This window comes from Zingiber officinale, chromosome 1A, assembly GCF_018446385.1.
Source record: "Zingiber officinale cultivar Zhangliang chromosome 1A, Zo_v1.1, whole genome shotgun sequence".
Classification (NCBI taxonomy): Eukaryota; Viridiplantae; Streptophyta; class Magnoliopsida; order Zingiberales; family Zingiberaceae; genus Zingiber; species Zingiber officinale.
The window spans coordinates 185,046,855-185,069,465 of record NC_055987.1 but is presented as its reverse complement, the minus strand read 5'-3'; the positions used below and the strand labels follow the sequence as shown (position 1 = coordinate 185,069,465).

Below are 22,611 nucleotides of genomic sequence, written 5' to 3'. Positions count from 1 at the left end.
ATTATATTGACTTAAACTTGTACAATTTTATAAAAAAATCTGTTTTTTTTTTTGAAGCATTTGGTCTCACTTTCATACTAGGAAGTAAAAAACATAGAAGAAAAATAAATCAAAATTCGGAAAAAAAAAATAGAGAAAAAAAAATGAAAGCAATGATTTTCTTCTTTCATTTTTCATAACAGAATAAAATCAGTGTTTTTATCTTGTGAAATCAATTTTAGAATATTAGGAAAACATAAACAAAAGAATAATTTTGAACTTTATTGATTAAGTTCCGGGGCCCTACTTTTGTTGATCCCCGTGTAGCTTCTGGAGTATGCAAACTGATCGTCGAGGCTAGTGTTCGACACTCTCTCCGTAAACGATATTGCTCCGCTACGGTGCTTAACGGATTGTTGCAATTCGTTCCCAAGATACAACGACGACGAACGTCTCGGAATCGTAGCACTCCGACTTCCGAGACCAGCGAACCTTTTAGTAGACTTCTTGGACTCTTGAATGCACAAGATGAGATGAATGCTTGAGGAGGAGAAGAGAGGATTGAGTGAGTATTCCATCATCTGGAGGGTTCTATTTATACTGAAAGAAGAGGTTGAGTGTCCTTTGAGTGAGTGGATGTGTTCCTTGGGCTGGATCGATCTAGATCATCTATTCTGAAGGGTTGTAACCCTTCACCAAGCCCACTTCAATCTCATCCATCAGATCTGAGGAGTTGTGACCCTCAGATCCCGCCTATTGTCATCGGCCATCGGATCTGGATCCATTGATTCGATGCTTCAGATCAAGTCTCATCCCAGGCCGTCAGATCTTTACTCTTTGCGATCTAACGCTCTAGATCACATCACAAGCGATCCATCATACCTATTTGATCAACGTTGATCAACGGTAGCCATCCATTCCCTAAGTCAACTGTCCAGTCATCTCCCTTTGCCCACGAGGATGACGCATAGGTACTGCCACGTCAGGTACGAGCCTGACACGTCACCCGAGTGCCACGTAGGCACTGCAATGTCACCTGGAGCATAAATTTAAGCTCCTCAATGCGAAATGCAAAGTGTGCCTACAAAGCGCCCATTGCGCACGTGGCGGGCTCACATGCTCGCCCTGAGCTAAGGGGTCACCTTTTATTTTTGTGTTAACTCCATTAACACATCTTCATTAATAAGTAGAGAATACACATCGAGAATTTCCGATGTGGGACTATTCTCCCATGCACTTTATTAATGAATAATAAATATTATTTTGGGCTGACTTTAAACATTAATTTCTCATTCACCCTTAATCGGTTTTGAGCAAATTAATAGTCTAAATCTATCTACGCGAATCGTAGATTTCAATTTTGAAGTCAATTACGACTTTCAACAATTGATGGCTTCCTTCCTCTAAATCGTTTTGGTCCATTTAAGGCCCCAATATCCAACAACTTTTTGCTCCGAAGCATTTTTAAGAGGAAAAGCAATAAGAGAAGTGTTTTTTCACCATAGTTTTTTTCTTTCTCATGCTAAGAACACCGAGAAATTGAATCTTCCGATCATTAGAACAAACCCTTAATGTCTCCATCTCCTTCATGATATTCGTCGACGTAGATCCTTTTGTCTCCCTGATGCTTTGTTTTCTTCCACTGTTCCATGCATTGTCCTTCTCTATTTTTGAATTTCCCCTTTTTCTTATATATTTTCCCAATCAAGAATAACCATAAATTACGTATTTCAGTGATCAGTTCAACTACATGATATCTAATGATTATGAGATAACGAAATTTACACTGATAATTATAAGGAGTATTGTTTCCTGGTACTTCTTTATAATTGCTCATGCGAAACTATTATTTTTAGGACATCTTCAATTGTTACACCTCTAAATAAGATTTTTTATAGTTACCATTGTGTTACATCAAAATTAAAAAATCTAGTATTTTTTTTACCATGAAAAAACTCCTCTACAATATTTTTATGAACCCTATATTATAAATCATATAACTCTCTACATTACAAATCACAATGCAACACTACTTTATCATTAATTACTAGTTCCATTTTCAAGAGAAAGAAAAAGGTAAGTTTGAGTTTTCAATACCATTCTTGAACTATAAATCTCAAACTTTATCCCTATAATGTTTCAAACTTTTTTATTGAGGTTTTTTAATTTTATAAACCTTTCACAAAACATACATTAGAGATGTCCTTATGTGAGACATCGAAAAATTTAAATAAATAGGGTTATTTGAGAAATAGCCTTATAAAATTTTCTGAGAACTTTTAGGAACTCGTACGAAGGGTTTTGAGGGGATCAATCGGCGGACGCGGATTAAGCCTGGGATACTCATTTAAGTGACGAAATGTTTTAATATATATTTCCTTTTCTTTTATTTATCTCCCAAAACGCCGATTTCCCGACCCTCTCCTTCCCTGATCTCTCCTCTGCTCGACGCTCTCTCACAGACGACTCGACGACGACGGAATGGAGCTTCGACCTCCGGAGATCTTCCTCTGCCGGCATCGACACCCTAAGCTCAGATCCAGCCGGTGCTTTTCCTCTCTGGGTCGCAGACATGACGTCGCGTCTCCTCTAGCCGACTGTCGACGCCACTAGGTCGAGTCTTTTCCATCCGATCGTCTGCGTGAAGAGGCAATTAGGGCTCCGAAGGTAAGGCATCATGTTCGGTTGATCGTTAAGGATTTCGTGTGATGATTCTTGATCCTTCTTCATTGGACTCTCTCCGAACCGTGCCCTAGGTCCATCGCCGGTGCTTTGCCTTCGAATCGTTGCTTTGTGTGAGCAAATCTCCGATCAAGAAGGGAGAACCTAGCCCTAGCCTCGGTATTTCCTCTTCATCACCGGCTTGGATCTACTTTGCCGTGCCCTAGCTCCGAGCTTCGTCTCCTCTTCATAGTAGCGGTGTTCGGGGAAGGTGACAGCAAGGTGAGGTTGTTTGTTTGATCTGTGATTTCCACTGATTGATTTCTACTTGATCCGATTGATTCCAATCTTGAACCGAACAGTATACTGGAATCCAGCAAGGTTGTGTTCTGTGGATCCGAAGCTCTATTCTATGGGGTGTTCCCATTCCGGCAACACTCCAACTAGCAACTCCCTTGGTTGCAGCAATCAACAGTGGCTGTTAATTGAGGTATGTGTAGAGGTAATTGATACATGTTTTAGATGAATTATGTTTATGTGTAGATTTAGGCATGATTTGATTACATGATCATGATTTGAATTAGGGTTATGTATGTATTGAATTAAGAATAAATTTGATTACTAGTTGCTACATGATTAGAGTGATTGATTAGTTGAATATAGGTTTTCATCTTAGGTGTAGATCATGGTTAGATTTGATTATTTTAGATGGTGATACATGTTGTAATTAGTTGTTGATTGTTATTAGATTTATTTGCTTAGATTAATCTAATGGAATGATTAGGGTTAAGACAATTAATCCTAGTCAACTATTGGATTTAATTTAAGTTTAGACTACTAATCTAATTGGTGATTAGGGATTAGGTAACTAACCCTAATTGACCGTTAGATTTAATTAGGTAGGTTGTGATTGTGTTTGATTAGGGTTTTGCCCTAATTTAGTTTTGGAGATTTTATTTAGCTATTCATTTGGATTTAACTAAATAATATATATATATATATATATATATATATATATATATATATATATATATATATATATATATATATATATATATATATATATATATATTTATATATATATATATATATATATATATATATATATTGACGCAGGACTCTGATTCGAGACGAGCGTCTCGACCTTGGATTGCTTGATTGGACCCTATATTTGAGGTGAGTACACTTTAACTTATCTCTTGATAGTGTCTTATGATACTTATAGTATATATATAACTAGTGGTAATTGGTAGATTTATCTCTTCCCTAGTTTTAGCTTATTTGATACCTGATACATGCTTCTACTGTTATCTGCTATACTTTAGTCTAGTATGCTTTTATCTCTTACTGTGTGTATATATGTTCATAGAGATAGATATTTAGAGTGCTTCTTTATACTTGATTAGTTGCTAGACATACTTGTTATGTGTTCTTGGATTTATGTTACTTATATCATTGTTATATATGCGTTTATCTTTCTGGCACATATATATGGATGAGGATATGTTCAGGTATGACATACTGTAGCATCATGCACCATCCCGCATAATTGCATGCTGGGCGATTGACGACTCCATTATTGTTGAGCTCGTCAGCCGACTACATGGGCCTGCACACAACGTGACCACTGCATGGGTAGTGACACAACACCCAGGGTGTGTATGCCAGTTTGCTCTGTAGGGCACTGCTGGTCCGCTCATGGGTAGTGTGACTGCAGCGTAATAGCAGGCAGGGATCCCTCCCTGTCATCGCGTACCGGGAGATGAGAGCATTGCGCTCCCTCATTATGATTTGAGGTAGGAGGATACCTGTACTCCGACAGCATCCCGTCCACCCGGTCACTCATCAGGAGTAGTGATGACAGAGTGCACGGTGTCACAGCCCTACCCACTCGGTCTCACTATCGTGTGTGAGATGGCTGACTGGCGTCAGGGGTGACCAGGACATGTCATTTGCATCATATGTACAGATTGCATTCTTTGTGATTGTTGCATATTATATGATATATTTTGATGACTGCATATGATTGACATGCATACAAGATACATTCTTTTACTCTGACTATTTTTATCTGTGTATGTTCACAATTACTGCTCAGAGGACTTGCAGGTAAGTACAGTTTATTTCAGTTATGCATGTCTTATTATTCTTGCTATAAACTGTATTACATGCTTATTGTTAGTTATTACAGTTTATTCAGCTATACATACCTGTTATACTATTAGGAGACTGTACTATAAGTTCTATGGTTTAGGAGATTGAACTATAGGTTATTGCTGGTGGTTATATGTTGTTGTACATATCTATTGGTTACCTGCTGAGTTCTTTGGAATCACACTGTTATATTACCACTTTTCAGGTTGAGGTCGTCGGGAGATTCCAGTCGCTATCCCCCCTTGTTGCAAGGGTTTTCAGTTCTCGACTTTTGTTTTCAATTTTATGTCCTTATACACTTGTGATGTGGGTTTTTGTATTATGGACTTTATGTTGACATTTGAGTTTGCTACTCTTGTTTTCCGCTGCGGATGTTCTCATTACTTCGTGGATTTCATTTCTTCGTTGTAGTGGAGTAGGATTTATATATATCTGTGATGATTTCTTTATCGTCTTTTCTTTTAGTAATTTTTGTTGTCAGTTGGAGACTGTATATTAAACTGCGTGGATTGTTTGTTATTTGTGTTATATTTGTTCCGGCCGTGTGGGTCGAGGTATATGTATTCTTGGATTCATATTGTCATCAGTACAGGAGAGATACTGTCGAAATTTTATCGGTAGGGACTACCTGGGGCGGGACACCTTATCCACTTTCCCTTTTATTGTAAAATAATAGTCCTTTCTTGTGCAACTGTATCCTATATCTATTTTTAAATTTTATGATTTCTCTTTTAATGTTCACAAATTACAAAAAAAGTTAACATAATTTACTTGTAGATAGATTACACAACAAATAATCTTACCACGTCTCTCATATCTATGACTTTGGTGTGTAATTGAGTCGATCCAAATTTTTGAATGTTTAAGTTTGACTCGTTTATAATCGAGTTGAGCTCGAACTTTATTTAACGAATATATTCATATCTCACAAACTTATTTGAACTTTTATCGAGTATAAACGAGCTTAATAAATATAAATATAAATTTAAATATTTATTAGAAATTAAATTATATATTTAGAGAAAATTATAATATTCTTATTAAAATATATAATTTTATTCTAATAAATAAATTTAATATATTTGTCTATATTTTTCATAAGTAGAGTGTAAAATCTATAAATTCAATATCAAAACTATTATTTTTTTATTTAAAAATTGATTCATGAGCTTACTAACGAATATATTTACGAGCTAACGAGCATATTGTGAAACTTAAGCCTGTTTATTTATCTTAACGAGCTTCATTAAATGAGCTTTTATCGAATCAAGTTTCGAATAAGTCATAAGCAGCTTGATTTATTTACCCCCTTAATTTGGAAAGATATTCCTTAGTATAAATGAGTTTTGGTTAAATAGTAGGAACAATTTTATTATGTGGTTCGTAATACACTTTTTCATTTTCAAAATTTTTTATAAAAAATGACAAATAACTGTTAAACTTTTAGAAAATTTTATATCCTCAATCATTAACATCATTATTTCATCTAGGTAAATACAAATATTATCACCATTTTTTCGTCTAGCAAAATAATAGCATGTCAAATTTTGCATGGTTGACATGCCCACTATTTTGTCTACAAACATTTTCAAATGATATAGATGGAAGAAAGTGCATAATTTAATAAAAGGGAATATTGATCTGAAATAAAGTATTGGCAATAACTTTAAATCTCTCACCATCGTGTCAGTTTGAAGACATTTGCACAAGTTTAAAACAATTAAATATAATTTAGAAAAACATAGAGTGAAACTCACCCAGATCAATCTATCATATGAGTGAATTTTGTGAAGATAATCTTTATTAATATGGAAAATTCATTCAACCATCCTTTGTATTATTTCTTATGTTTAAACCTGGTCCCGGATTATCTACAGCGGTCGAATATTTAGATTATCATCTAAGTATTCATGATTTGATCTTCGTTATAATATATTTGTAGAATTTTTTTCTCTAAATGGAGTGCACAACTAAAGGATGATGGGCTCTTAGGTTGGCTACTGCGTGCACTTCCCGATTTACCCTGATGGCCGGTGGAAAAATTTTGTGGGGTTGGGCTAGTCATCCTATGGATAGTCAATGAGGTCTATAAAATACCGAAAATGGAAGAATAACCATAGGGGAATTTTTTTAGAAATTTTATGAGAATTTTTCGGAGCTCATATGACGAGTTTAAGGAGATCAAAAATTGAGCCAAGGGAAAACATGTTTAAGCTACCCTATTTAAACGAGGAAAAGTTGAATTTTTCTTTTCTTTTTCTTTTTCTTTTCATTTTCTTTTTCTCCTCCCATCGCCGTGCCGTGTCCCTCTTCTCTTCCTCTTTGTTGCCGAAGCTCCTCATCTTCCTCTTCTTCCCCAACCTTCGCCGCCAACGCCTCCTCTCCTTCCCTCCCACGCGTACAAAGCCTTCGGCCGAAGATCTCCCTCACTTGTCTCACCCGACACCAACTCCCCTTCTCTCCCGATCTCCCCTGCGCCGACGTTGTGCCCTACTCCCGAATCAATCTATCATATGAGTGAATTTTGTGAAGATAATCTTTATTAATATGGAAAATTCATTCAACCATCCTTTGTATTATTTCTTATGTTTAAACCTGGTCCCGGATTATCTACAGCGGTCGAATATTTAGATTATCATCCAAGTATTCACGATTTGATCCTCGTTATAACATATTTGTAGAATTTTTTTCTCTAAATGGAGCGCACAACTAAAGGATGATGGGCTCTTAGGTTGGCTACTGTGTGCACTTCCCGATTTACCCTGATGGCTGGTGGAAAAATTTTGTGGGGTTGGGCTAGTCATCCTATGGATAGTCAATGAGGTCTATAAAATACCGAAAATGGAAGAATAACCATAGGGGATTTTTTTAGAAATTTTATGAGAATTTTTCGGAGTTCATATCACGAGTTTAAGGGGATCAAAAATTGAGCCAAGGGAAAACATGTTTAAACTACCCTATTTAAATGAGGAAAAGTTTGAATTTTTCTTTTCTTTTTCTTTTTCTTTTTCTTTTCATTTTCTTTTTCTCCTCCCATTGCCGTGCCATGTCCCTCTTCTCTTCCTCTTCGTTGCCGAAGCTCCTCATCTTCCTCTCCTTCCCCAACCTTCGCCGCCAACGCCTCCTCTCCTTCCCTCCCACGCGTACAAAGCCTTCGGCCGAAGATCTCCCTCACTTGTCTCACCCGACACCAACTCCCCTTCTCTCCTGATCTCCCTTGCGTCGACGTTGTGCCCTACTCCCGAATCACCGCCAAGCCCTAGCTTCCGTACCCGACGTCGGTAAAGGACTTGCCGCACCGACCTTCGCCAGAGCAACCTGAGGCCAGCTCTACGACGACCACGATCTGCCACCGTCGACCCACTACCGCCCTGCCGTGGCCACCACTCGGGGTCCTTATGACGTCGCCGTCCCTCTGCTCCAGTTCACTTCCTCAGTAGCCACCCACTTTGACCTAGCATCGTTGATTTCCCCTTTCCTTTACCCTCTGCCTTTGCCAAAGAGGATCAGATTCCGGCAGGAGCTCACTGTGTGTTGGCGTCTCTTGACCTAGTGCCACCACCAGCATTTGATTTCCTGCTGCCATCACCGAAGAAGAGGTAATCGGCTAACACTAGCACGATGTGAGGGTTTGGTTATTCTTACTGCTAATTAGGGGTGTTTGTGTTGGAGATCAACTACTCTGCTATGGATCTGAGCATCACCATCTAAGGGCGACTCACAACTCTGGCCACAATTTCCAACAGCAAGATCCCTGGCAGTGAATTGATAAAAGGATACTCAAATTCGGGTAACCTGAGTTTGATTCATGAATAAATTTAAAACCCGTTGGGTTGGTGACATAGCTGGAATTACTAAATCCGAATTAAGCTAGAAAGCTTAGGGATAATGTCCATGTGGTTTCGGTATGATTGAGGTTAAAATGTTGGATTCAATCTAGGCTTTGGATTGGATCCGATTTATTTAGTTAACCGAGATCAATGAAGGAAATTAGGATTTCCTGGTTAATAGAAATTTTGATTAAGCTATTGGATATCTGTGAGTGTGGCTTAATAATATGTATGTTGTTACAAGACTCTGAATTGCGACGAGTTGCCTTACGTGGGATTACTTTTGGCACGCACTATTTTGGAGGCGGATATCTGGACTTATCTTTAGATATTGTCATATGATATGCATAGTAAATTTTAACGAGTAATAATAATTATGTATATATCTGCATTGGTATGCCAACTTTTAGTTACGAGCACAAAATATTTGATATCTTCATATAGGTATTTTGATTGAATCAGCATTGCTAATGGGTAAATAAAAAAATTTGTAAAGTGGTTGACTAATAAATGCACCTACAAAACATAATGGCAACCATAAAATTTGATATAGTGTGCACTGAATGAATATAAATAAAATACAAAGGTTCATCAATATTTCTGAAAATTAAAATAATTAGGAAAGGTGAAAGTCTCAGGATCACTAAGATGAGTAGAAATTTGTTCTTATTGAGTAATTAAGATCTTTTAAAAGAGGAAATTTTGCTAGAGATAGTTCAAACTTGTCAAATTATGGCATACACGTACTTCCTTCCTAAGTCTGCCGTTTGTTAGTAATATATTAAAACACGATCAATGCAATTTTCTAATCACATTATTTGCATGTAGCTAACAGTGCAAGTCTTTAATTTAGTTGTTTACTTCTACATGATTATGTCTTATTAACATATCAAGAGTTAAGAACTATGCAATAGATACTCACAAATGGCCTGTACCACTACACTATTTGTACCTAGACAGCTTCCATGCAATGGCCATTAGCCTCTTCGATTGATCTTCCATTTTGGTAAGTTTCTATTTGATGTGTGCAGTTTTTATTTTCAATCAACTTCCCACTTCCCTATTCTTGCTTGCGACATAACGACATTAGTTCTCTACTTCTCTTGCTTTTGAATTGTTGTGTATTTTGTGTCGTTACAAAAGCAAGGAAAAAGGTGAGAGGGAGACAAAAGCAAAATTGATTTTTCTTGTAATCTTGTTCTCTACTTCTCTTCTACCGCTCTGCTCCAGAGCTTCCAATTCGATTCAATTAGTTTCTATCATTCAAGTAAGAGCTATTCTTATTAATTTTTCTATCTTTTATTTTATGTCTTTTAGGCTTAGTGGAGTTAGGGAGGAAGCAGGGTGAACAACCCTATCATTTTTTTTTGCTCATATCTTCTGTAGTTCTTGTCTCAATTGAATATGAGAAAAAGGGAAAAAAAGGAAAATGCCATTTTTCCACTGAAAAATTCTTTCAACTTGTTTATAATAGTTGCTTGATACTTGTAAATTATCTTTGGCTTTGCTTTCTGCATGTTGGCTAGGAGTTGGATAGAAGTTCTTGGTTGGATTGTGGATAGCCTCTATAGTTGCATGGTTAACTGCCTTATATTTAAGTCAGGTTCAGGCATCCAATTAAGTTGAACCATGAGATTTGGATTAAGTTTGAGTTTGTTTCAAGTTGTGAGCTCTTCTGGTCGCATTTGTGTATTTGTTACATTAAGTTGGGTATCTATTGTAAATTTTGTGGCTCGGCTTTCTTCATACTTGCTTGGAGTTGGATAATTCTGCAAGTGGCTTCCACACTTTTAAAAAAAAAGCAAGAGATATGCTACGATGATTTTTTTATATGTAAGTTGTTGTTTTCTTCCTATTCATCTGTTTGAGCGTAGCTTTTTGGCTCGAATCTATCATTTTGATTTTATTTTATGCTCATTTGTTATTGTAAAGGAGGACCTAATTGATTTAACCTCCCCGGCAAAAAACAAGCAATGAACAGGATCCCTCGTGCTGCACTTGAATTGTAGCAGCATAAAATCTTCATGACTAGTTATGAGTGCAACTAGAGTCATTTGCTGTGTCTTTGAATTCATGGCTAGTTTCGAGAGCAACAAGAATAGGCCATTGTAGTAAGTGTTTCTTTATATCTAATTAGGGCTTCCTTTTGTTCCCTCATGGATTGAATGGATGTTAGTGAGTGTTTCTTTACTTCTAATTAGATATACTTTTGATAGATATTCCTCACAAAGTTGTCTATCTCACACTTCAAATTGCACTTTTTTTTGATTTGGATGCGTTCTTTTCCAAATGCTTACTGTCCTTATATTGTTGGGAACCTGCAGGGGAAGTGAAGTGGACCAATCTGGCATAGCCGAGATCGCAACATTCTTCCCAAACTACACACGACAACGAAAGCCCTCACGTAATTTTTTTCCTTATCTTTCTTTAGCTATCTTTCTTTTTCTTTTTATTCTTTAAACTTTTTCTCTTTTCCCTTCTTATTATTTATTTATTTTCTTACACATTCATTTTTAATATTGTTTAGGTATAATATATAATCATGCCTCCAAAATATTTATCTGGATCTCAAAAAAGAAAAAGAAAACATAGAGAAGAGGCACTTATTCAAAGTTAGGCAGGAGATATTAATAAATACTTTAATATCAATAACAAAATAACTGTGGAACAGAAGATTGATAACTTGTTGGATGTTGAACAAGAAATTGTGAATGACTTGGATGAAGAAGATAATGATAATATTTCTGTTATTCAGCCTGAAACTATAGATCAAGAGATTATTTCAGATTTGAATATTGATGATCCTGGAAAATGGGAAAAAATTGATCAAAAATTAAGAGATTTTTTAGTGGAAAAAGGTCCAACAAGAATTGATGGCATCTTGTTTCCTAAAGATAAAGCTGGTAGACATTTTGATGCATTGCATTATAACCGAATACTGCAAAATGGAGAAAAAAAGGATAGAAAATGGCTAGTTTATTCATCTTCCTTGGATAGAATATTTTGTTTTTGTTGTAAGTTGTTCATAAATCACAACAACAAGACTACAATTAGTCAATTAGCTACTGAAGGCTACAAGGATTGACATAATTTGACTCGATGTCTTACAATGCATGAAGGAAGTAAGGAACATATTGGTTGTATGACAACATGGAATGATTTGGAGAAAAGACTGAAAAAAAATAAGACAATTGATGAAACCATTTAGATAGAAATTAATAAAGAAAAAGAGCATCGGAGATTAGTATTAAAGCGGTTAATTGCTATTGCCTATAGACTTGCAAAAAATAATCTAGCATATCGAGGAAATTGTGAAAAGCTTTATGTTGAGAATGATGGTAATTTTTTGCAAATGATTGAAATGATTGCTGAGTTCGATTCAATAATGCAAGAGCACATACGACGTATTCAAGAACATGAGACACATTATACATATCTTGGTCCAAAAATTCAAAATGAACTGATTCAGATGTTGGCAAATGAAGTAAAATCTGCAATTCTTAGAAAAATCAAAGAAGCAAAATATTATTCAGTTATACTAGATTGCACTCCAGACATAAGTCACGAGGAACAAATGTCTCTTGTAATACGTTGTGTGGATAATTCAACAAGCTCTGTTATGGTTGAAGAATAATGGGTATCTTTTTTGAAAGTAGATGACACTTCTAGATTTGGACTTTTTACTGAACTAAAAAATGTGTTGAATGATCTCGAGCTTAATATTGATGATATAAGAGGACAGGGGTATGACAATAGATCCAATATGAAAGGAAAATATAATGGGGTGCAAAAAAGATTACTTGAAATAAATCAAAGAGCCTTTTATACACCTTGTGGATGTCATAGTTTGAATTTGGCATTATGTGATATGGCTAATTGTTGTTCTAAAGCTATGTCTATGTTTGGAGTGATACAATGTATTTATACATTGTTTTCCTCTTCTACAAAGCGTTGGAAAGTTTTTAAAAATCACGTAGAAGGCTTGACAGTTAAGCCATTGTCACAAACTCGTTGGGAAAGTCATGTTGAAAGCGTGAAAGCTATAAAAGAACAAACATAAAAAATTAGAGATGTTTTACTTGATTTGGCACAAACGAGTAAAGATCCAAAAACAAAGAGTGAAGCTAAATCATTGGCAACATATGAACTTGAAAATTTTGAATTCTTACTTGGCAGGGTAATTTGGTACAAGTTGCTGCATGCGATCAATACTGTCAGTAAATTTCTTCACGGTGAAAATATGAATATTGATATTGCAATTAAACAATTAAAAGGACTTATTCTTACTTTTGAGGAGTATCGAGAGTTTGGATTTGATAAGGCCATGATAGAAGCAAAGCAAATGGCAGAAGAAATGGAGATTGAAGCTACATTTAAAGAAAAACGCATTATCCGAAGAAAGAAACAATTTGATGAAAGTAGTAGTGAAGATGTGATGCAATCAGCTGAAGAGTCTTTTAGAGTTAAGTATTTTATTTTCTTAATGGATCAAGCTATTTCTTCACTAAAAACTCGATTTGAACAATTTCAAGAGTACGAAGAAACATTTGGGTTTTTGTTCAATCCAGAAAGATTAAAGTTTGCTAATGATGATAATCTAATGAAATCTTGTAAAAATCTCGAAGAAACATTGAGATATAATGGCAAGTCAGATATTGATGGAGATGATCTGTATATGGAGTTATCAATCTTGAAACAGTCTTTACCAGTGGAAGCAAAAAGAGCAATAGATGTTTTGAATTATCTGAAAAATATGGATGATTGTTATCCAAATACTCATGTTGTATACAGAATTTTATTGACCATACCAGTTACAGTGACATCTACAGAAAGGAGCTTTTCCAAGTTGAAGTTAATTAAAACATATCTTCGATCAACCATGTCACAAGAAAGATTAAATGGATTGGCGATGTTGTCTATTGAAAAAAAAAATAGTTGAACATCTTGACTATACAAGCTTAATTGATATTTTTGCAGCTAAAACAGCAAGACGTGTTGTATTCAAATGATTATTGATAATATTTATTTTTTATTATATTTTGAAATATTCATGTTATTCAACTCTTTATTTTATTGTAAATTTTGTAGTTTCGTTAAAAAATTTTGATCACACATGTAAAGGAAGATTATTGTGTAAAAAGGCCCTTTTGATTGAAATTCGATTCAGACCATCCAAATCTCAGGTACGGGACTGCATATCTGACACTCCAAATCCAATCGCGAAAAGGCATGGCCAGGAGGCCTTATTGACCGCTAGATCAATAATGGACGAAGAGGATTAAGATTGTGTGAGTCGGTGCGACGCACGTCGTGGGAGGGCATCTGCCCATTAATTTACACTATTCGCAGTTTTATAACTATAAAAAAATGCTCTATAATTTTTATTTTAAACAAACTCTTCTATTATTAAAGATAAATTAATAAAATTTATAAAAATATATATATAGGAGTAAAATCGAATTCGTGAATAATAATAATAATAATATAAAAAATGTCATTAAAAAAAATACTTGTAGTTCAATTCTACTGATGGAAAAGATTATACAGACGCAAATCAAAAGATATATTGAATAAAATAATAGAAAGTGTTTGTCGTAATGCTCAGCAGAGTTACGATCAAAACTCAAATAAAAACATAGTATCTCATTCTAATAAATGACTGATCTAAAAATACTAATTTAATAGATTATCTATTATAAGTATTTTTTTTAAATTTATTTTAATGATTAATAAAATTTTTTTATAGGATCAATATTTTAAAATTAATTAATATAAATTAGATACATAGTGCTAATTAAAAAAAATAAAAAAAATCTTTATTTTGAGATAATAGTGTAACGGTAGGATACTTTTTTTAATTTTCTAGACTTCTATGGATCGAGTACCAATTTTCAAAGTCGGTATTTATTGTTTAAAGGCCCTGAGTAAAACTATCAATTATGTTCCAATTTTATCTTTCTATTAATTTAAATAATAATTATTTTAATCTATAAAATTTTGTTTCTAACAAATGGGATAAGGAAATAAGATTTTTTATCTTAGGGTGATTGTTCCGTTTTTATTTACATATAAATTTCTACAATTCTAACATTGAAATGAGAATGAAGTATTAATTTTAAAAATATGGATATAATTTTTTTTCCATTCTTACACTATTAAATTATCCAAAATAATAATTCTATTTATAATCAATTTCATTTAGAATGCAAGAGGTGTTTATAAAGATCAATCACTTGAATTTTTAGCAAAATAATGATGACAATGAACAAAAATTTAATTCAAGAATGTAAAGAAATAAGCAAAGTAATGTAACATAAAATCCTGATGCTAAACTGGGCAATAATAAAGAAGTGCAACCTAGTCAACTTATATCCATAATCCTTATTTTCAACATCAACGAATCTGGAAGATCAAAGAGAATATCAGCACAAATATATTCACTTCGAGTTTAAGCAACTTAAATAATTTATTCAATATAGTGGCTAAAAATTAAAATCTTTTTATAAAAAAAAAAAGGCATTGCTTATATACTTCATTTGATAAGAAAAATTAAAACTTAGTATAAATGAATTTAATATTATGCATAGGAATCCTAGCAATGACAAAAATTAAAAACACTGTAAATTTTTAAAATTTCAAATCGACTAGGGCATCATATGATAAGCAAAAACTTTCCATAGAGAATGACCTACTTGGTTACTCAATACAGAAAGTAAAATAATTTTTTCTTTATGAAAACTTAAAATGTTAGTTGCTTAGAATTAGCATAAACCTTCCACCTTGTTGGATGCCTCCTCGTTAATTTTGCATCTAAATCCAAAGTATCGCTCACATAAGACGTTGTAAACCTTCTTCTTCGCTTCCTCCTCACTAAATCAGAAGAAAAAATGAGAGTGAATGTTGTAATAGACCTATAAAAAGCACAGAGGTAATTCATTTAAAGTGTCTTCGTGATGCACTTTTAAAGGTAAAATCATCAATAATATCATCACATTCAATATTTTCTAAAAAAAAAAAATTCAATGCATAAAATTGCTAATTCATTTAGTCCATCTTAAGTCATTGTGGTTTGTAAATACGATTTTATTCATTTTAATTTTGAAAAACTTCTTTTGGCAGATGCCATTGTCACGGGTATTGTTAATAATATCCGATAAGTAATTATCATATTCGGAAGCATAATCCATTATTTTTAAAAACTCTAATATTTGAATGGAAGATCATTTTTTATTTGTTTAATAAGATTCACTTGGTAACATTACTTACAAAACTTGTAATTTTGAAAACATATATTTGACATCAATATCAGAAGTGTCACCATTTTTAAAGTATTTTTAAGATTCACACAAGAACTCATCAATTCATCATCATCCATTGAAACTAATTTTGCGACATCATATAAGAACCTTGTCAGGGTCGAAATGTGCTCTGGGGGGGTGAATAGCTCGTCGCGCTTCTCGTTGCTTGCTTTGATGTTAATATGCAGCGGAAATAGACTCAAAACAAACTCTCCAATGCTAACACAAGGGATTTACTTGGTATCCACCTCAAGAAGAGGTGACTAATCCAAGGATCCACACACGCGAGCACTCTCCACTATGAAAACACTCCTTTACGGTGACTACCGAAGGCGTAGAAGCCTTACAACACTCTTAGTACAAAAAGAAAGAAAGGGAAGCAAATACAAGTAAAATCTTACAAGATTTACACTGGTAAACCCTAACTTCTTCTTCTTGTTGTAGAATGCCTGTTGACTTGGACGTGCACCAGCACTTGCCTCCAAGAACCTTCAAGAATTGGCGGTGAGAGCTCGGAGATAATCGCTGAGGAGATCGGAGAAGAGTCGGGTGAAGAACTGGGAGGAAAGCGCTCGCCAACGGCTATAACCTGCGCAACGGTCGGATCTCAATCGATTGGGGAGAATTTGAATCGATTGGTTGATCGATTCAGAGCACCTCTATACTCTCTGGAAAATGCCTGAATTAATTACCCGATTGATTCAGCCTATATGCGTGATTTCCAATCCTCCAATCGATTGGAGGTGTCCAATTGATCGGCTGATCAATTGGGAGAGGTTCTGTGCTCATGATTTTTGCCCCCCAATCGATCAATCGATCGATTGAGCCACTGCTTACCGCAACACAACCCTCAATCGATCGGCTGATTGATTGAACCCCTGTTCAATCGATCAGTTGATCGATTGGACTCCCTTTGACTTGCTTAAACCAAGTCTAGGGTCCTCAATTCCAACATCTGGTCAACCGTGACCCTGTTGGAACATCATGCATAGCATCCGGTCAACTTTAACCTGCTAGTACTCCTTCACCAAGTGTCTGGTCAATCCCTTTGACCCACTTAGACTTTTCTTCTCGTGCCAAATGTTCGGTCAACCTTGACCCATTTGGACTTCCTTCCACTAGATGTCCAGTCATCCTTGACCCATCTAGATTTTCTTATGTCAAGTATCCAGTTAACCCTTGTTTACATCAATCTGGTCAAACCGTGACCAGAGAAGAATTGCACCAACAATCTCTCCAATCAGATGATTGCACCTGCAATCTCCACGTATTGTCAAACATCGAAACCCAAACATCAAGACTCAAGCTTGAGCCAACTCAAACCTAGTCAACCTGGTCACCCTTGACCCAGAGGATATTGCACCAATAATCTCCCCCTTTTTGATGTTAGATAATACTTTTAAGTTAGACTAATTTCATAACCTCAACTTCCTTTCATGCTAAAGTATGAATGAGAGTTTCCTTCATTCTCCCCCTTTCCTAGAGGGCAAACTCCCTCTTTAGGTAATGAAGGCCTAACTTATTAGCACACATCAAAAAGAATTCTCCCCCTGAAGAGCTACTCACCGTTGTTCATAACTTCACTCGTTGGTCACAACATCACAATGAAGGTATCATACCCTCCACTGTATCCAAATGATCACCCTTGAGCATTAATGCTTATCCTTAAGCATTCATCATTTTAACAATGAAGGTCCCACACCCTTCACTGTATCAAATGCTCACCCTTGAGCACTACTTCCTGTTATGATGCTCATCTAGAGCATCCATAACTCCACAATGAATATATTCACTCTCCATTATTTTTCAACGCTCAACTTTGAGCATTTTTCCTAAATGAAGGTTTAACCACCTTCAAAGGTTTCAGAAAATAATTTTCATGTCCTTAGCGAGTGACTCCCCCTAAAGACATGCTCGTAACTTCTGTCATTGCACCAACAATGACTTGGAATCCCTAAATCGTTAGGAAACCCAAATTTAGATGTTTTGAGGTTCAAAATTTTAATATTGAAATCAAACCTCAATCTAAACATCTACTTAGTCTCCCTTAACCAATCCATCCGTGTTTTCATCATGAAAACTTCCCCTAAATGTATACAAATGTATTTCAAGGGGTTAGGAGAGGTTACCTAGACTAAAAATGGTTTAAAAATGTTGAAATCAGACATTTACAGTCAAAATCAGCATTCTCAATCGATTGGGTTGGGTCACCTTCTCTAGGTCAACTCTAGGGATAACTTCCCTTGTGACGTTCTTAGTGACTTTGTGTCACGCCCTGGGGGAGTCCCTGTCCGAAGAAATTTCGGCAGCATCTCCCCTGTACGACGGACAATCTGAAACTTTCTACATCGCCCTCTGGGTCACATATACCTCGGCCAACACGGCCGGAACAATAACAGATAATAAAACAATCACCCATGCAGTTAATAATTTAACAAGCCGTAACAGTGATAATATGACTAAAAAACAACCCTACTCAACTACACCCACAAAGCTCAAAACATATTCCTACTCCACTACACTCATAAAGCTCAAATCCGACAATAAGATCAACTTACCTCTTCTGTCGTCCAGGCAGGCATGTAGTAAAGCAAATCCAAATAAAAATTCATCGACAATGTCCATATAAGATCCAAGTTATCAAAATAGAACAAGTCTCAACATAGTCTAGTAAAAGACACCAAAAGATAAATAAACATCCTCGTAGATTACAGGGGACTAGCGACTGGAACTCTCTGGACAACGTCAACTTGAAAATAACAACGGAGGAGGGTGTGAGTCCAACACTCAGCGGGTAACAACTGATATGCATAATAAAGAAAATAACATGCATCACTAATCATGCGTACAGTCTCCTGATACAAGAAGGATAAACGCAACTGAAACAAATAGGAGAAAACTGTACTAACCAGGACCAAGGTATAAGTACAACAGGGTCGTCAGACCGAGAGTGTCATAATCCTGTATGCATGTCAATCATATGCATCCATATAAATGCAGCAAGTAAATGCAGCAAACACAAGTAATAAATGCATCATGCATATGATGCAAATGTCATGGTCACCCCTGACGCCAGTCAGTCATGTCACACACAATGGTGAGACCGAGTGGGTAGAGCTGTGACAACCGTGCACTCTGCCACCACTGCTCCTGATGAGTGACCGAGTGGACGGGATGCTGTCGGAGTACACCAATCCTCCTACCCCAAATCATAAATGGGGGAGCATAATGCTCTCATCTCCCGGTACATGATGACGGGGAGGAATCTCTGCCGGCTACCACGTTGCGTCACACTACCCATGAGTGGACCAACGGAGCCAAACAGAGTCCAACCGCCTGCCGGCTACCACGCTGCTACACTAAACCAGCGGAACCAAACAAAGCAGAACTGCCTGCCGGCTACCACGCTGAGTCACCAGACCAACGGAGCCAAACAATAGAACTGTCACACACCTGTCTGATATACCACTAACCCATGAGTGGTGGTGTGTACGGATACATGTAACTGGCGATGTGCTTGACAATAATGGAGCAGACTATCGCACAGCATGCAATCATGCAAGATGATGCATGACACTAAACATGGCAATATCATGAATAGCATAACAAGATCCATATATAAATATAAAATATGTACCACAGGACAATGTATCATATGAAGGTACACAGATCAGATAGGGTACCAAATAAACCCTAGGTCCTGAACATAATGTATAATATGGTTGTGTCACTACCTCTAAAAGCATGTATGATCAGGTAAGTACTAACATGCAGTGCATAATAAGTAAACAAGCAAGCATGTAACAGATCATGTAGTGACCAACCGAAACAAATGGAAAACACAATCATTGTTATATGTTAAAAACATTATTATGCATATCAAAAGACATAAGTCAAAGAACCCGCCTCTAATCGAAAAGTTCAAATCTGGTAATCGAGATACTCGTCTCGCGTCACAGTCCTATGATATCAAACATAATGTCTAGTTTAGCTAATTCTATCATACCACAATTAGCCAAACTAAATTCTAATCCAATTTAAGAAGTTCTAAATTGGATCCAACTAATCCATCCAACACAATTAATGAACCCTAATCAACACATAACAATCTATTTCTTAATTCCAACTCATACCTAATTCAACCTATACATGATCAACAGCACAAATCAAATCCCTATGTCATACCTTAAAATCTATAGCCGTTCCTACAGTTGGATATACCCGTTGTCGGAGATTCGTTGCCGGAAACTGTGAATAGTTGCTGCGGAGAACACACAATCACTGTACCACAGCGATTAACCCATCATTCCAGCACAAAAATGAAAATCCAAATACCCAATAAACCTTACCTACTCGATACCTTCATGTTTTCTCTCTGCCGGCGACTGGTGGCGAAGAAAGAAGACCCACAGTGGAGTTAAGGCATGAAAGTGAGCAGGGGGGAGGCACTCTGCACTATGGCTCGCGGCGAGAAGGAAGACTAGGGCACTGTGGTCGGCTGCCGGCGCTGGGCATAGCAAGGACTGTCACGCCCCAGGTAGTCCCTGTCCGAAGAAATTTCGACAACATCTCCCCTGTACGGGTGACAATATGAATCCAGAATACATATATCTATACCTCGGCCACACACGGCCGGAACAATACAATACAAATAAGAACAAACCACGCAGTTTATATCAACATTCCACATAATTCAACATATAATCAATCCACGCAGTTTAATAAGGAAAGACGATATAGAATCTCGAAGATATATGTAAACATCCTACTCCACTACATCGAAGAAAACCAAATCCACGAAGTAATAAAAATATCTGCAGCGGAACACAATAGTAGCAAACCCGAATGTTTAATGTCCACAATACAAACCCACAATACAAGTATATAAGATGCAAAAGCAGAATAAAATCCGACAAAGAAAATCCTCGCGCTAATGGGGCTAGCGACTGAAATATCTCCCGACGGCCTCAACCTGAAAAATAGTAACAACGGGGTGAGTTCAAAGAACTCAGCAGGTAATCCAATAGATATGTACAACAACATATAACTACCAGCAACAATCCTACGGTACGGTATCCTAACAGTACAACATATAGTACAGTCTCCTAACAGTAAACAAGTATGCATAATTGAATAAACTGCAGTAACCAATAATATACATGTAATACAATCTACTGCAAGAATAATAAGAAATGCAATACTGAAATAAACTGTACTCACCTGCGAGGCTTGGGCAAATGACTGTGGACATACACAGACAAAGATAGTCAGAGCAAATAAGCATGTATCCTGTATGCATGTCAATCATATGCAGTCACCCAAGTGTACCATCTAATATGCAACAATCACAATAAATGCAATCTGTGCATATGATGCAATATGACATGGTCACCCCTGACGCCAGTCAGCATCTCACACACAATGGTGAGACCGCGTGAGTAGGGCTGTGACACCGGGCACTCTGTCGTCACTACCCCTGAAGAGTGACCGAGTGGACGGGATGCACCGGAGTACACCTATCCTCCAACCTCAAACATAGTGAGGGAGCGTAACGCTCTCATCTTCCGGTACGCAATGACGGGAAGGGACCCCTGTCCTGCTACTACGCTGCGTCACACTAACCCATGAGTGTACTAGCGGAGCCCTCGACAGAGCAACCTACCATACACACCCTGAGTGCTGTGCCACTACCCATGTAGTGATCACGTGTGTAGAGGTCCATGTAGCCGGCCGACGAGCTCAACAATAATGGAGTCGTCAATCGCCCAGCATGCAATCATGCGATATGGTGCGTATGGCTACAGTATGTCATATCTAAACATATCCTCCTCCATATGCGTAGGTGCCAAAAAGGTAAACGCATATATAACAAAGATATAAGCAACATGAATCCAACAACATATAACAAGTATCTACAGCAACTAATCCTGTGTAGATAAGCACTATAAATATCCATCTCTATCAACATACGTACATTTGGTAAGTAGTAAAGGTATACCAGACGAAAGTATAGCAGATAACAGTAGCAACATGTATCAGGTATCAACTAAGCTAACACCGGGGAAATGCTAAATCTACCAATTACTAGTAATTATATATAAGCTACACATATCATAAGACAATATCAAAAAGATAAGTCAAAGGTACCCGCCTCAAATAGAAGGTACAATCCAGTCCTAATCCAATATCAAGATGCTCGTCTCGAATCAGAGTCCTGTGTCAAACAACATATATATTTTATTTATCTAAATTTAAATGAAATAGCTAAATAAAATTCTAAAAACTAAATTAGGGCAAAACCCTAATCACGTCATCATTATCCTTCCTAAACTAATCTAACAATTGATTAGGGTTTATCCATTAGATTAGATACAATCAACATCTACTACAACCTCTAATCAAACCTACACATAAACCCAATTCCATGCATTTACATCAAGTATCAACTAATGAATCAATCACCATACACTTTACCTCTATCTCCAACCTCTGCTATTGATCCGCAGCCAAAGAGGTGCTGTTGGAACCCAAACAACACCACAGCAACAGAGCAGAACCTCGCAGGAATCTAAAGCCTCTGTCAACAACACCATGAAAGATAGTTTCCTTACTGGATCAAAAGAACCACAACAAGCTCTACTGGAATTCCACAACAAGCTCTACTGGAATTCTTCCTCACTTCAACCGAG

At 36.4% G+C, this 22,611-nt stretch overlaps 1 pseudogene; it reads left to right on the top strand.

The window, feature by feature from the left end:
- The first annotated feature begins 3,052 nt into the window (after positions 1-3,052).
- The window catches only part of LOC122007976, a 36,226-nt pseudogene continuing 16,667 nt past the window's right edge, over positions 3,053-22,611 (top strand).